Raw genomic sequence first — 13,347 nt, 5'->3', positions numbered from 1 at the left:
TTATTATATAATTTTTATTTCACTAAAACTCTAAATATAAACAAGTTGGCATTTTTTTAATATTTACATTATAGTATAATATATTAAAATTTTATATGATATAAAATACATAATACATAAAATAAAAAGAGTAAACACATATTATAAACTTAAAAATGGGTTGAATCGAGCTAAGCTCGAGCTTTGAATATTGAAGCCCCAGCCCAACCCATATTTTAAATGGACTATTTTTTTGTTGCTAAAGCTTATTTTTTGAACCTAATATTTTTCTACAAACCCTATTAAATATTAAACAGGCCTTCAGGCTTGAATAGGTAACCCAACCCTTGAAACATGTCTATTCCAAATTGTCATCCAAATTTTAAATTGATTCTAAACTCCAATACATTCTAACTGACTCTTTAAAGTATTCATATTAGAGAAAAAAAAAAGATGGCGAATGGCGAGAGCATTTAGGGAGGGTGTCAATCTCGAAAAGGGGTATTGGTAGGCCAACAAGAAGGTTTGCCTATAAGTGAAAAACCCTCCCGAAAATGGGGATTCATGTAGCCTTCAAACTGTGAAAAAATATCATTGAAGGATAAACAATTGAATTCTTTTAAAGGTCCCAATAATGTTAATAAAGAAGAATGATAATGATATTTGGTTGATTGATAGGATGTGGTGATAGATGTAGTGAATAGTACCCAATCATTTAAATTCTCGAAATGTGTTCATTTTTTGGTTGAGTAGAGCGTGTCTAAAATTTTCATTCTTAAGTTGTTGGGCAGAAGAATTGGCTACAATATTCTAATGAGCAAAATATTAGCTTTATGGAAGCTTTTGTAGTCTATTCAATAATGAACTTGGAAAATGATTTTTTTAATGGTAAGATTATACAAAGGTTTTATTAGAGGGACCCAAGGTCATCAATGGTCCGACTCCTCATTAGCTTTGTCCGGGTCACCCTCTGAATTCAGATTTTCTTCAAGATATTCTTATGGGTCTTCCTCTATCTCTATCTTGCTGGATTTTGGCTTTGCTTCGTATTTTGCTGTTGGGAATTGAGGCACCCCCAACTTGCTTTTCCATGTATAGTCCTTGTAGATTGGTCTCGCTTCTTGCATCTATCAAACTATCCATTCCGAATTCGGAAACACTGTCTCACCTAGATGTGGCTTTGTTTTAATAACTCTTTTTCGCTTGCAATTTCCCATCAAATGCTTCACACTAGTTTCTCGTATCGAATACTTCGTTGGTTGTAAATAACGCTTGGATCATTTTATTGGTACCTTGCTATCTCGGGAGGTGAGATGGCAATTTATTTCCTTCAAATGAAGACCCACAACCATGGTACATCGAATTCTCGAGTCGTCTCTATCTCCCTTAAGGCAGTGTAAAATTCTTGAACGACTGGCATACAGACTTATCCCTCTAGGATGAAACAAAACTTCTCACATCTATGGAACTAAATTATCTCTATTGTTTTACTGTTTAATGAAAGCAGTAACTCAAAACCTATCTCCTAAAGAGGAGATTTTCATCGAATGGCTCAAAGGTAAATTTTGAACTCCCTTTCACAAAGTTCTTTGAAGTTATCAGCTTCCGATTCAGCTTCTAAATGGTTGCTTCTCATCATTTTAGGACCATGGAACAAGTGAAAAGCATAGAATTAGCGGAATCTCAAAGAATAGAGTAACAAAGGGAGTTCGGTTGCTTGTGGAGGTTTGAAAGGTGCGTATTCTAATAAGGGCAATATATAGAGGTCATCTAGGGCTTGACTTGCCGTGCAAACTTAGGGAATATCTCTGAAGATTGCATTGAACCAAGAACAAAAACTTGCCGAAAATGAATTGCATGTCGCGTCATAGAGAAGGCAGGTGCGATATAAAGTGAATTTTTGCCTTTATGTTTGCTTCAAAACGTGTATGTCGTGCCATAAAATGTGTATGGTATGAAAAGGCAATGGATTCTCAGATTTTCAGGTTCAAAATAGGTGTGTCGCGCAATGGGATTGTTATGTGTTAACATGACTTCAAAGGCTTTCGGTTGTTCGTACTTAACTTCAAATTGCTTCTAGCTCCTCTATTACTCTCAGAAACCTATTTTCTTCTAGTTTTAACATAAAATTAAATATCTAAATCCTAAAATATATCTAATAAAAATAATGAAAAATAAAATTTAAATTAAACAAAATTTAAAAAAGAAGTCATTTTTCGGAGTCGGGACAATTTGTATCGCCCCCAAAGAAGAACTTTCAATTGGTCATCGACACTTTAATTCATCTTTTGTTCCACTATCGATAAATCTAAACTAGAACCTTTGGTGATATCACTTTACCTTCGACCACATGACATCCACATCACGAGCCACTTCGTGCTAAATTCGAGCCAACCCTAAATTATTTTTTGGGATATTATTGTCCCGAGCTTCCTCTCCTCTATGTCGCGAGAAGTTTTGGTTGTCCGAGCACTATCTTCATTATAGAATGAGAATAAGATAAACTCATTGATTTTTTCAGCCAGCCTCCTCAGTTATGGCCAGAAAGTCTATCGGCTTATCTACACTTTCATTCAGAAACAATTGAAGCTCATTTACCTCTAATTTTACCACTACATCTACTTTTATATCTACAATATTTATGTTAATTGGATTGTTGACATATTTGGTTATATTCAATTTATTCTCATATTCAGTTCTAAACTCTTGTTGATTTCCAGGATATAATTTTAGATGGTTGTCGGCACTACATTGGTCCTTCGAATTGAATTTGAAACATCATGTACGACCTCTTCCAATGGAGTCTACTTCTATTTAATTTTGTAGTAATTCCTCTAATTGGTCCACCGGTTTTTGAAATTCTTCAAAGTTAGCTTGGAATTCTAGATCACGGAGAAATGACTTATATAAATCTAATTCACAAGGGAGTTCGGATGAATAATCGTAGTCTCCAAGTGTAACACCCCTAACCCAAATTCGATTGTCGGATTAAGGCTAAGAGGTATTACCGAACTAAACATTTAATTATCTCATTCACAGTGTCAATAAACATAAACAGAGATCGAGCTGAAATACATACTGATATTTAAGTTATACGCCATTTTCGTATGACCAAAATATTTACAATTTTAAAACATAGTTATCATCAGCCTAACCTATACATGCCATATCGAGTCCAAAATATAACTCTACCAAAAAGATAGATAGTGTGATGAACTGCTGACGATCCCCGAGTCGGTGGCCAAAATCAACAATCTATAAAACAGAGAAATAAAGAACAGAGTAAGCTTTCAAAGCTTAGTAAGTTTTAAGCATCACAAACAATTAAAGACTTATCGAAAATCGAAACATTCATTTAAACAGACTTATTCTCAATTCAAATTGCTTCATGGCCGAATACACATAAACATATACATAGATTTCTCAGCACATATTTTCTTCTACTTAAAATTCATAAGATGCATTTAAATCAAATAATCTCATATATTAACAACATTTGACCGAACAGATCATTGTTTTACTCATAGATATAACAATCATTCACACTTAAGTATCATTCTTTAATACTAATAATTCACAAAATCATTGACTGAATGTACATGAGTACATAAAGAAATTTTAACATATAATTCATATAAAAATATACCATGACCGATTACATCATTCTCATATTCATAAATATAACCATCAATCATATTTATATATATATTCTTCTTTGATGCTAATGATTCACTTCGAAATCAATTCACCGATGAGTAAGTAATACGTACCTGAACATTTTAAATGTATAGTACTTACTCGACGATGGTTTACTGCGAACATTCAATATCGTATTCTTACTTAACTTACTGGCATTAAGCCTGTCAGGTCTTAGGACTTGAAACCAATTGCCAGCACAAACCCGGTATAATACCAGCTCGAAGCCTACGGGACTTTAGCCCGGACATATTTCCAGCACGTAGCCTGCGGACCTTAAGTCCGGATATAATTCCAGCACATAGCCTGTGGATCCTTGGTCCGGATATAATTCCAGCACATAGCCTACGGACCCTAAGTTCGGATAATTCCAGCACATAGCCTGCGGACCCTAAGTCTGGATATACATCACTGAATGTCATGCATACTTATTCGCAAGAAAATTCAATTCAAATAACATCTCACAGTCATAGTTCATTTATTCCATTCGAATAATAACATAACATGGGCACCATTCATATAACTTTTGGCTCAATAACATACATAAGAATATATGTCCATTTTACTTTCCAAGCTTAACTTCTAATGTCTATTCGGCTTTAAGCCTTAAACATAAATTATTTGTCACTCAACTATATTCAAATAAAATCAATAGATCGCAGTACAGTTATCATACACATATCAAGACATTATCAATTATGTACTAAATCTGACTATTCAAAACTTACTCCGGATATACTTGAACGGTTGCGGAAAGGCTACTCAATTACTTTCTCTTTTCCCCTATCCAACTTCGACCCACTTTGCTCTTGAGCTTAAATTCAAAAATTTTAAACTAGTCATTATTCGACTATTCGAGCATTTCTTCAGAAATATAATATATATATTTGACTTTCACACACATAGATCATAGTAAGTTTATAAGAAAACATTAAGCAACTCCTTAACAAATTTTTATCAATGATTACCTCATAATCACAAATTCACAATAAGTTGTCTTCCTGAGCAACAGTCACTAAATTATTTATAACTGGAGCTACGAAATTCCAAATCAATTGCCGTAAAATTTCCCTAAAAATAGACTCATATATCTTTTATCTATAAAATTTTCAGAATTTTTAGTTTGGCCAATCAATACTAGATTTTTCTTAAAGTTTCCCCTGTTTCACTGCTTGACTAGTCTGACCACCCTTTACTACGAATCAAATTTCTAATTGTACAGAAGTCAAAATATGTTCTCGTTGATTTCATTAGAAACTAGACTCATTAAGCTTTAATTACATAATTTATTCATCTTCTAACTCCACTCCCACAATTTATGGTGATTTTCCAAATTCACGTTACAGCTACTGTCCCAAGCAGATTTACTACAATTTACTCTTTCACAACTCTTTGCATTCATATTATTTAAACATGTATATCACCAATCAATTTCATCACAATTCTATAATTTCCCTTAAGCATAATCTCAATACAATACATCGTGTTCAAATCATTATTCAAGTTCAAATTCGGCTAGCACACATATACATACTAGCAACTAAGTATTAACATTGCATTTCATACTATAACCGAACCTATAGCTCATCAAAATATATTTATTCATGTTCCCTTAACACATATTGGTCAACTAGATCATGCATTATTCTTTGGCACATTTGGTCATTAAAGCAATCACCTATTTAACTTTCAAGCATTTTTATACTAACATTTCTCCCAAGGTCAAATTCATATACAACTTTTAATACTCATACAAAGTTTATATTTCAAATAATTTATGCACACACCATTAACCTACTAATTAACTAAACAATTTAAAAATTTTCTTTAACTAAACATATATTCGGCAATGACCACAACAATTTAACAAACCTTAAAAACAATCTATAACAATTAAATTCATCTTAAATCCCCCATGACCGAATGTGCATATATATAAAAACTCAAATAACAACAAAATTTTCTTTCCAAAATGCATATATATACATACGGCAACTTCAATTCATACCTCTCAACAATGAATTCAACTTATTCAACCATCATTTAAGCTACTTTAACATCTAAATAACACCTTCCAAAAACTTATCAAAATAACACAAATTTAGCAACTTGCCAAATGCATATATATTCAATGATTCATGAATCTAAACCATGGGTTAACTATACTAAGCACTTACCAATTTAATTTCATAAACAATTACATAAAAATCACATTAACATACCTTATTTCAAGCTCAAAGTGACCGAATGCTATTTCCTCCCTTTTCTTTCTCTAATATTCGGCTACTAAGGAAGAAGATGATACAAGCCTTTTGTTTTTCTTTTGTTTTTCTAATATCTTTTTAATTTACTAATTTTTTATTCCATAAATTAAGCCATTACCATTTTATAATATTGTTACATAACACATATCGCTTATCATCATTATCATGGCCGGCCACTACTATTAAAGTGGGGAATTTGACATGCAAGTCCACCTTTTTGATTACATGCATTAATAGACCATTTTAAAATTAACCTATCACATCTCAAAAATGTCTCACATAAGTCCTATTTAATAAATTTCACATACAAATGACAAAATCAAAGCATGAAACTCTCACATGCATTTACACATATTATAAGCATAGAATATAATAGTTAATTATTTTGTGACTCGGTTTTGTGGTCCCGAAACCACTTTCCGACTAGGGTCAAATTAAGGCTGTCACACCAAGCTTGTGATCATAACTCTACTGTGTTGTTGAGATATCTTGTGTCTGACTTGGCCTTTGTTTATTCCAATGTTGCTCAAGCAAGTACCTATATACATCATCATCCATTATTAAATCCAATTCTTGTTGAACTGAATAGTTGGGCATCTCACATTCTCCACTGTAACTCCCTTGGTTTGTCGAATCTCCATCCATATCAGATGTATTCTTGTTTTAGCTTAGGTGAGAGTTTGTTCGAATACTCAGGCTGTTCATATTTGTAATCACGACTCTATTGGTTTGTCGAAGATCTGTACAACCAACTCGATTTGGATAGTTCATACACAAACCTATAAAAATCGATATTCATGATTAAATATGCTAATCAATAAGGTAAGTAAAAATAAAAATATTTATTGAAAACAAAAATATTTAATTAACTTTAAAAATTCAAATTAAAAATATTTAGTTATGTACAAAAAATTAGAACATTATCTAGCTCGTTCTTCTTTCGATTAATATTATTTTACAATAATCAATCTAATAAAATTTTTAGCGTCGCAATTCTCAGCAACGGCGCCAACAACTTGACCGCCTATAAACGTGTTATCATTTATAGAATAATATCACACCAAAAATATATATAATTAAATCGATGGTGTCCACAAGCGTATGGGTCAAATTGTAATATAGTAAAGTTTACAACGAAACATTGATAAGTATTCTGAGGATCGTACCCAATGGATTGAAGATTGAAGAAATTATTATTAAATTAATTACAAAAAATTATTACTAAGCTATCGAGTCACGAATTAGTAGTGTTAATCCAAATTAAAATATTAATTAAATTAATTAACCTAACTAACCTAATGGAATTTCTTATTCCTAGTGTTGACAATTTGAGTCTCTAGCCTATAATCGATTAAATCCTAATCATCTAGTTAAATAATTAATTATTCTCGATTGAGTTATTTATCACTCTTAGATAAGAATATCCTTCTGGTCTCATCTTCACTAAGTATTATCACCTAAGTCACCCTTTCGGTCTATTATTAGTAATATGGATAGCCTTTCAGTCTCTCTGCTTGGCACAAGTTATACATGACAGGATACCCTTCCTGTCTCACCTATCTCAATATTGTATCAGGGGCATCACTCCCTAATATGCTAAGAACTCTTGAATAAATCTCAACTTTAGATAAATAATTACTTAATAGATAAATTAATTTATTAACCAAAACATGCAAGATATGAATAAAACACAATAATATATTTTAATATTCATTCAACGATTAATTGGCCAAATCAACAAAATATAAATAAAAGAATAAAAGAGAAGATATAAGAGAATGCTCATGAATAAATATAAACGCGAATCCGGAGCAATCACCGCTCGCAATTATTATCACATCGAAATAGAAAAGTTTCGATTAAGCAAACATAAAAATAGAAGAAAATTAAATAGTAAAATTGTGTTTGATGGATGGATGCCCTAATTTGTGTATAGAAGCATCTTATTTATCTGCTAAAATATGTGTACTTTATGCCTGATATGCTCCCGATACTTTGGGTGCAAGTAAGAAATAAAATCTACGAGAATCTGTGAAAATACGGTTGTTGATGTCATCATTGCTTGTGACCCAAGTTTAGGCTATGATTCAACATAGAGGCTACTATGGCTCAACATAGGGTGCGTGTCGCGCCATGGCAGCCATTTTACGGCTTTGGACGTTTTTGTCGTGCTTTCACGGCTCGAGAAGCTTATGCAACACTCGTGCACACTTAAATACACAAATTAAATCTACCTAAGGCCCATGTCAACCTAATATGTCATCAACACTCAAAAATAAGTTCAAAATACTTATTTTTACTAACTTTTAATCCTAGATACTAAATATCAAAAACATAATATTAAATTCTAAAAATGATAGAAAACAAGCTCCTTAAGTGTGGAAATAAACAGAAATAACTACTACATTTGACAGTAAGTCACTCCCAAAAGATAAAGACATAAATGTGATTGACTGAACTGATAATTCATCAAACTAGACCCAAGTAGAATAGATCCTAGATCCGTTTATGAATTTATTCATTTGTGACGTAACTTAATCATGAGTGGATGTTGGACTATGTATGCATGACTCGTATACTTTGATGTAAGGTCAAGCTTGAGTTCAAATAGATAAGGAATGGAAAGGTAGTGTGTTAGGTATACAACTTTTACAATATGTAGCATCATTTACAATAGTGGAATTTATAACCCCACCAATGGGCAAATGACATCCTCTCATTGACATTACATGATAGATGAAAAGTAAACGTGACCACATATCGTTTGTCTTTGTGATGAATGACTTGATTACTATTTGATAGTAATTGACTTTTCACTAAGGAAGATGTAGTGGTTATTATGAGATAAAATATGATCATATTGGGAGAACAGATTTATCCCAAAGAGATTAAGATATCCTATGAGGGTAACACACTTATGACTAGGTCATTGGACGAGTACTGATTAAGTAACTTTTGTAATAGTATGTAATTAAGGAGAGCTCAGTCACGATATTATAGTGGAATGGCATCGTGACTAAATGAGTTTATAATTGATAGGTGAAAAGCTGAAACTTTATTATAAATCATTTCAACCCTAATTATATATGTTCAATCGGTCCCTCCTCCAGCTCGTTGAAACTAGAAATAAATTACATGTAACCAAATGAACAAAAATGGTTGGAAATGATAAAGTTAGAGAAATGAATCACATTCGCAAATGAATGTATTTTCTCATTGAGTAGAGAAATTGAGTTGAGAATTAATTTAAGGTTTTCAGATTATTATTTAATGAAATAATTTAAGTTCGAAAATGGAATTAAATTAATTAGTCGTTGTGAATCCGTTGAATATGGAAATTAAATATATTCCCTCATAGCTTGTTTTACGGTAAAGTTGTCATGACTTTAACGAAATTAGAATTATGTTGAGAAAATTGTTTAATTAGAAAATAAATTATCTAATTAAATAAAATAAATAAATAATTTTTATTTTTGAAAAAATAATAACATGTATTGAGTTGAATTAAATTATAAAGTGTTGGACAAAATACAGGAGATGCCAATTCCCCTTATATTACATGTGAGGGTTGGCAACCCTAGTGTATTTAACTTAAAATCACTCACACATACTTTTTTTTTTCAATTATTCGCATAAAATCATCCATCCAATTATTCCTAAATCACCCATCAACCATCATTCTCTTCATACATAAACATAATATTTTCTTTACTCAGAACATAGAAAATAATTATACAAAATTAATTCTTACATCTTCTCAAATTAAACAATCAAATAAACACAACATAATATTTAAATCACTTACCTTAATTTCTTAACTAAATTCTTTACATACGCATGTTTTCTCACACTTCTCATCTTCATCTTTAAGCCTAGATACCTTAATTTCCTAATTTCCTTCACTTCCAACTTTAATGTCTTTCTTCTGAAATGATAACCAAGCTCTTTAAGCTCCGTTTGTTTGCAAGGATTTGATTTTCCAGAAAACATTTTCCTGCTTTTACGGTGTTTGGTTGCAAGAAAGCATTTTACACTTGGAAAATATTTTCCAAGACACGGGTAAAATCTCATTCGTTTTAAGGAAAATGTCTTACGGATTTTTTTCCTGTAAGACATTTTCCATCTCCTTCTTCATCTAGGTAAAATTGCTAATCCTTCTTCCATTCTTCATATTCTTATTATTTCTTCTCTTTTTCCTTAGTCCTTCCCATATTACAAACGTTATATTCGAGGTAAACCTTCGATTTCACTGTAAATTTTCTCCTTTTTTTTTTCTTGAAAAAAATTGAATCCATGGGTTTTCTGGTAGAAATCAAAGTGGTGTAGAGCTCTTGCCGTTACTGAGATAATTAGTAGGAAAAAGATCAGATATTTCCCATTTTTCCTGTCTAATATTTTTCTTAAACAATATCAAATCATTTTGCTTGGTTTTCTCTTTGTATAAAGATGGAATTACTAATTGAACAAAACTGTGAACTTCTAGTTCAATTCATTATTGGAATTTGAAAATTATCCAGGATTATGTATATAAAGCTTTTAAATTTTATTAATTGTTTGAAGTTGGAATTTTTTCGTTTCAAATTAGCTGGATTTGAATTTCTAATTTACAAAAATATCTTTTTGTGCCAGTATTAGTCACTCTTAGCTTGGTTTCATTATCTTCATTGTTGGTACGTAGTCACTGTTGGCTTTTGTATTTAATTTGTTTGTCTACTTCCCACTAAAACCCAAGATTTTTCTGGCGTCTATTGCAGGTTTTACTGACGCTGCTGTTTCGTTTCCATTCCTCTTCGCAGGGTCTTAGCTTAATTTTTTTTAATTAAGCAGCGTTGGTTTGGGTTTTATGTCTTTCTTTGTTTCTTTATTCTTAATTGTTTTTGGGGGTTTGGGATTAAAATATGAAAATGATAATCTAAATGATGAAAATGATAATTATTTTTAACTCAATATGAGGGTAAAGTTAGATATATGAAAAGGCAAATCATTTCAAAATGATGCATTATTTGGAAGTGGAAAGGGATATGCTTAAAAATGATACTTAGAGCATAAATTTCTCGCCATAGGTTGATTTAACAATGCCCAATTTGCACTACATATAACAACATTTATTTTTGTTTTTTGTTAATCTATAGTCCAACGCTGTTTTAGAAGCATTTGGTAATGCTAAGACTGTTAGGAACAATAATCAAGGTGAGTATATTTTGTTTTAACAAGTTTTACACCCTGCATGTAGTAGATTCTATGTTATAATCGTTTTTTTTACCTTTACATGCATGTTTTGAATGATGTAATCGCTTTGGTAAGTTTGTGGAGATTTAATTTGACTGGAGGGGAAGGATTTCAGAAGCTGCCATCAGGACTTATTTATTAGAAAGATCACGTGTTTGTCAAGTGTCTAATCCTGAGAGAAGTTATCACTGTTTCTACATGCTTTGTGCAACACCACCAGAAGTAAGTAGTTTTTGATTGCTTTAATCAAGTTGCTTATTAATTATTTGATACAACGTGTTCTTATATAGTCTTTCCCCCATTAAGCATTTTTTATGTTTACTTTTAATGATTTCTAGATTATCTTAGTACCAAAATGTTCTGTCTAGAAAAAGATTTGGGTTGGGAAGTTCTATTGTGAGAATGATCTTTCCCATATATTTAGCTTGTGATTTCAATATATATGGATATGCTTAATGCTTGAAGGTTGTAATTTGGGTTGAACTATGATAATTTTTATTATCTCTCATTCTTATCTATCCTCCTTTTCTATTTGATTCCTCATCTCGCTCTTATCTTTGATTTATTTATTGGTGTCATTCTCTTAGTCAACAGAAGAACAACTTACAAGTTAAAGAGTTTCACTTTAACATTCTTTTTGCCAAATTTATTATTGTTGAACTGGGGTCTTTTAGGATATACATTGGAGGCCCTGAGATAGCATTATTTTGTGATTGTGTGATGGCTTCCATGTGATGTGATTATAGACATGAGTCATTTATCCTCCAAGCTTACTGTCTAGTGATTTTGTATCAGATTTCCTAGCATGCCAGTGGTCCTAAGAGACATTCATAGCTTGTAATAGTTATGGTATAGAACATCAAATATGAGGCAGTTTCTTGTTTCTAGAAAACCAGTTTTTAGCCTTTTGTTTAACTTAGATGTCATATTACTGTCTTGATCTGAATAAGAAAGGCCTTCAATTTTCTAAATCATTCCACTTCCGATTTTATTAATCTTTTATTTCATGCTTTGATTTCAATTTCTGTCTACCTTTATTCAATGTAATATTAGCTTATTGGAGAGAAAGAATCAACCAAAACAAGTTAGGTCCGCTTCCACAACTAAGCATTCCACAAGTATGAAAACTTGAAGGTGGTCTGTCAATGGGTTAGGCCTCTACACAAATATGAAAACTGGAGAGCAGACATTCTATGTAAGTTTTAGTTTAGCAATATTTCAATTTCTGCTAATTTATAACTACTTACCTCGCTATAATTTTACAATTTTCAGTTTGGATTAAGATCAAATACAACACAGTCAGGTCTGACATCAACTGCAAGCTCTTCAGTGAAGTTGAAATCACCAAATAAGAAACGCCAAACTAGTGGAGATCTTATAATCACACAAGAATCAGTTGCAAATTAGAAGCAAGCAAAGAGCTTTGGCATTTTGTTAGTTTGATATTGGATATTGGATTTGGTTGGTATTAGTACAGAGTTTGTGCTGTATAGCCACTGTTTTGTTTTTGGTAAAGGCAATATTTTGGTGTTGGTTGATATTGCTATAGGCACTTTATTATTGTTGGGTTCTTTTTGCTTGTGCAAATGTTGGATAGGTTGATAAAGGCCTACAATATTTCCACTCAACAAAGGACATACAAGGATTAATCCATACTGCTGATCATTGTACTTGTATAATTGACTTTTTAGCTCGATGTGGAAATATATGAATTAACCTATACTACTGATCATTACTATTGTATAATTGACATATTAGCTCGATTTTATTACTTTGGTTGTTTTCAATTTATGAAAGTTAATATTTTAGTTTAATAATTGAGTATTATTTTTGTTATTTATTTATAAATAAATCATTGCAATATAGGTAAAAATAATTTAAAATATAAATTTATTAATATATATACATGTATAATAAACTCAATTAAACAATGAAAAGATAATAAATTCTTAAATATATATTTTTTAATTTAAAACAGCTTTTTCAGAAAATATTTTCAGGAAACCTGCTAAATAACAGAAAATATTTTACATAGATTCATTCAAACACCAGAAAAGAAAATTATTTTCCAGAAATTATTTTATTGACAAACAAACGGAGCATTAGGATTTTTACTTCACTTTTTCTTTTTGGTGGCTATGAAAATTTCATGAATTTTGAGTGAAAATGATAGATTTAA

General features: G+C 31.3%; 1 long non-coding RNA gene across 5 annotated transcripts; it reads left to right on the top strand.

Moving 5' to 3' along the window:
* The first annotated feature begins 9,750 nt into the window (after window positions 1–9,750).
* On the top strand, window positions 9,751–12,900 carry LOC107951550 (uncharacterized). 5 transcript variants are annotated; one of them, XR_001698489.2, is made up of 4 exons: window positions 9,751–10,171; window positions 10,694–11,390; window positions 12,222–12,363; window positions 12,441–12,900. It is a non-coding gene; the product is annotated as an uncharacterized lncRNA (long non-coding RNA). The 5 variants fall into 5 exon arrangements; XR_001698488.2 differs by having other exon boundaries at window positions 9,751–10,609; XR_001698490.2 differs by having other exon boundaries at window positions 9,752–10,078.
* The last annotated feature ends 447 nt before the right edge of the window (window positions 12,901–13,347 follow it).

Source organism: Gossypium hirsutum, chromosome A02, assembly GCF_007990345.1.
Source record: "Gossypium hirsutum isolate 1008001.06 chromosome A02, Gossypium_hirsutum_v2.1, whole genome shotgun sequence".
NCBI classification, from domain to species: domain Eukaryota; kingdom Viridiplantae; phylum Streptophyta; class Magnoliopsida; order Malvales; family Malvaceae; genus Gossypium; species Gossypium hirsutum.
The sequence above is the reverse complement of the archived record's forward strand: the minus strand, read 5'-3'. Positions and strand labels throughout refer to the sequence as shown.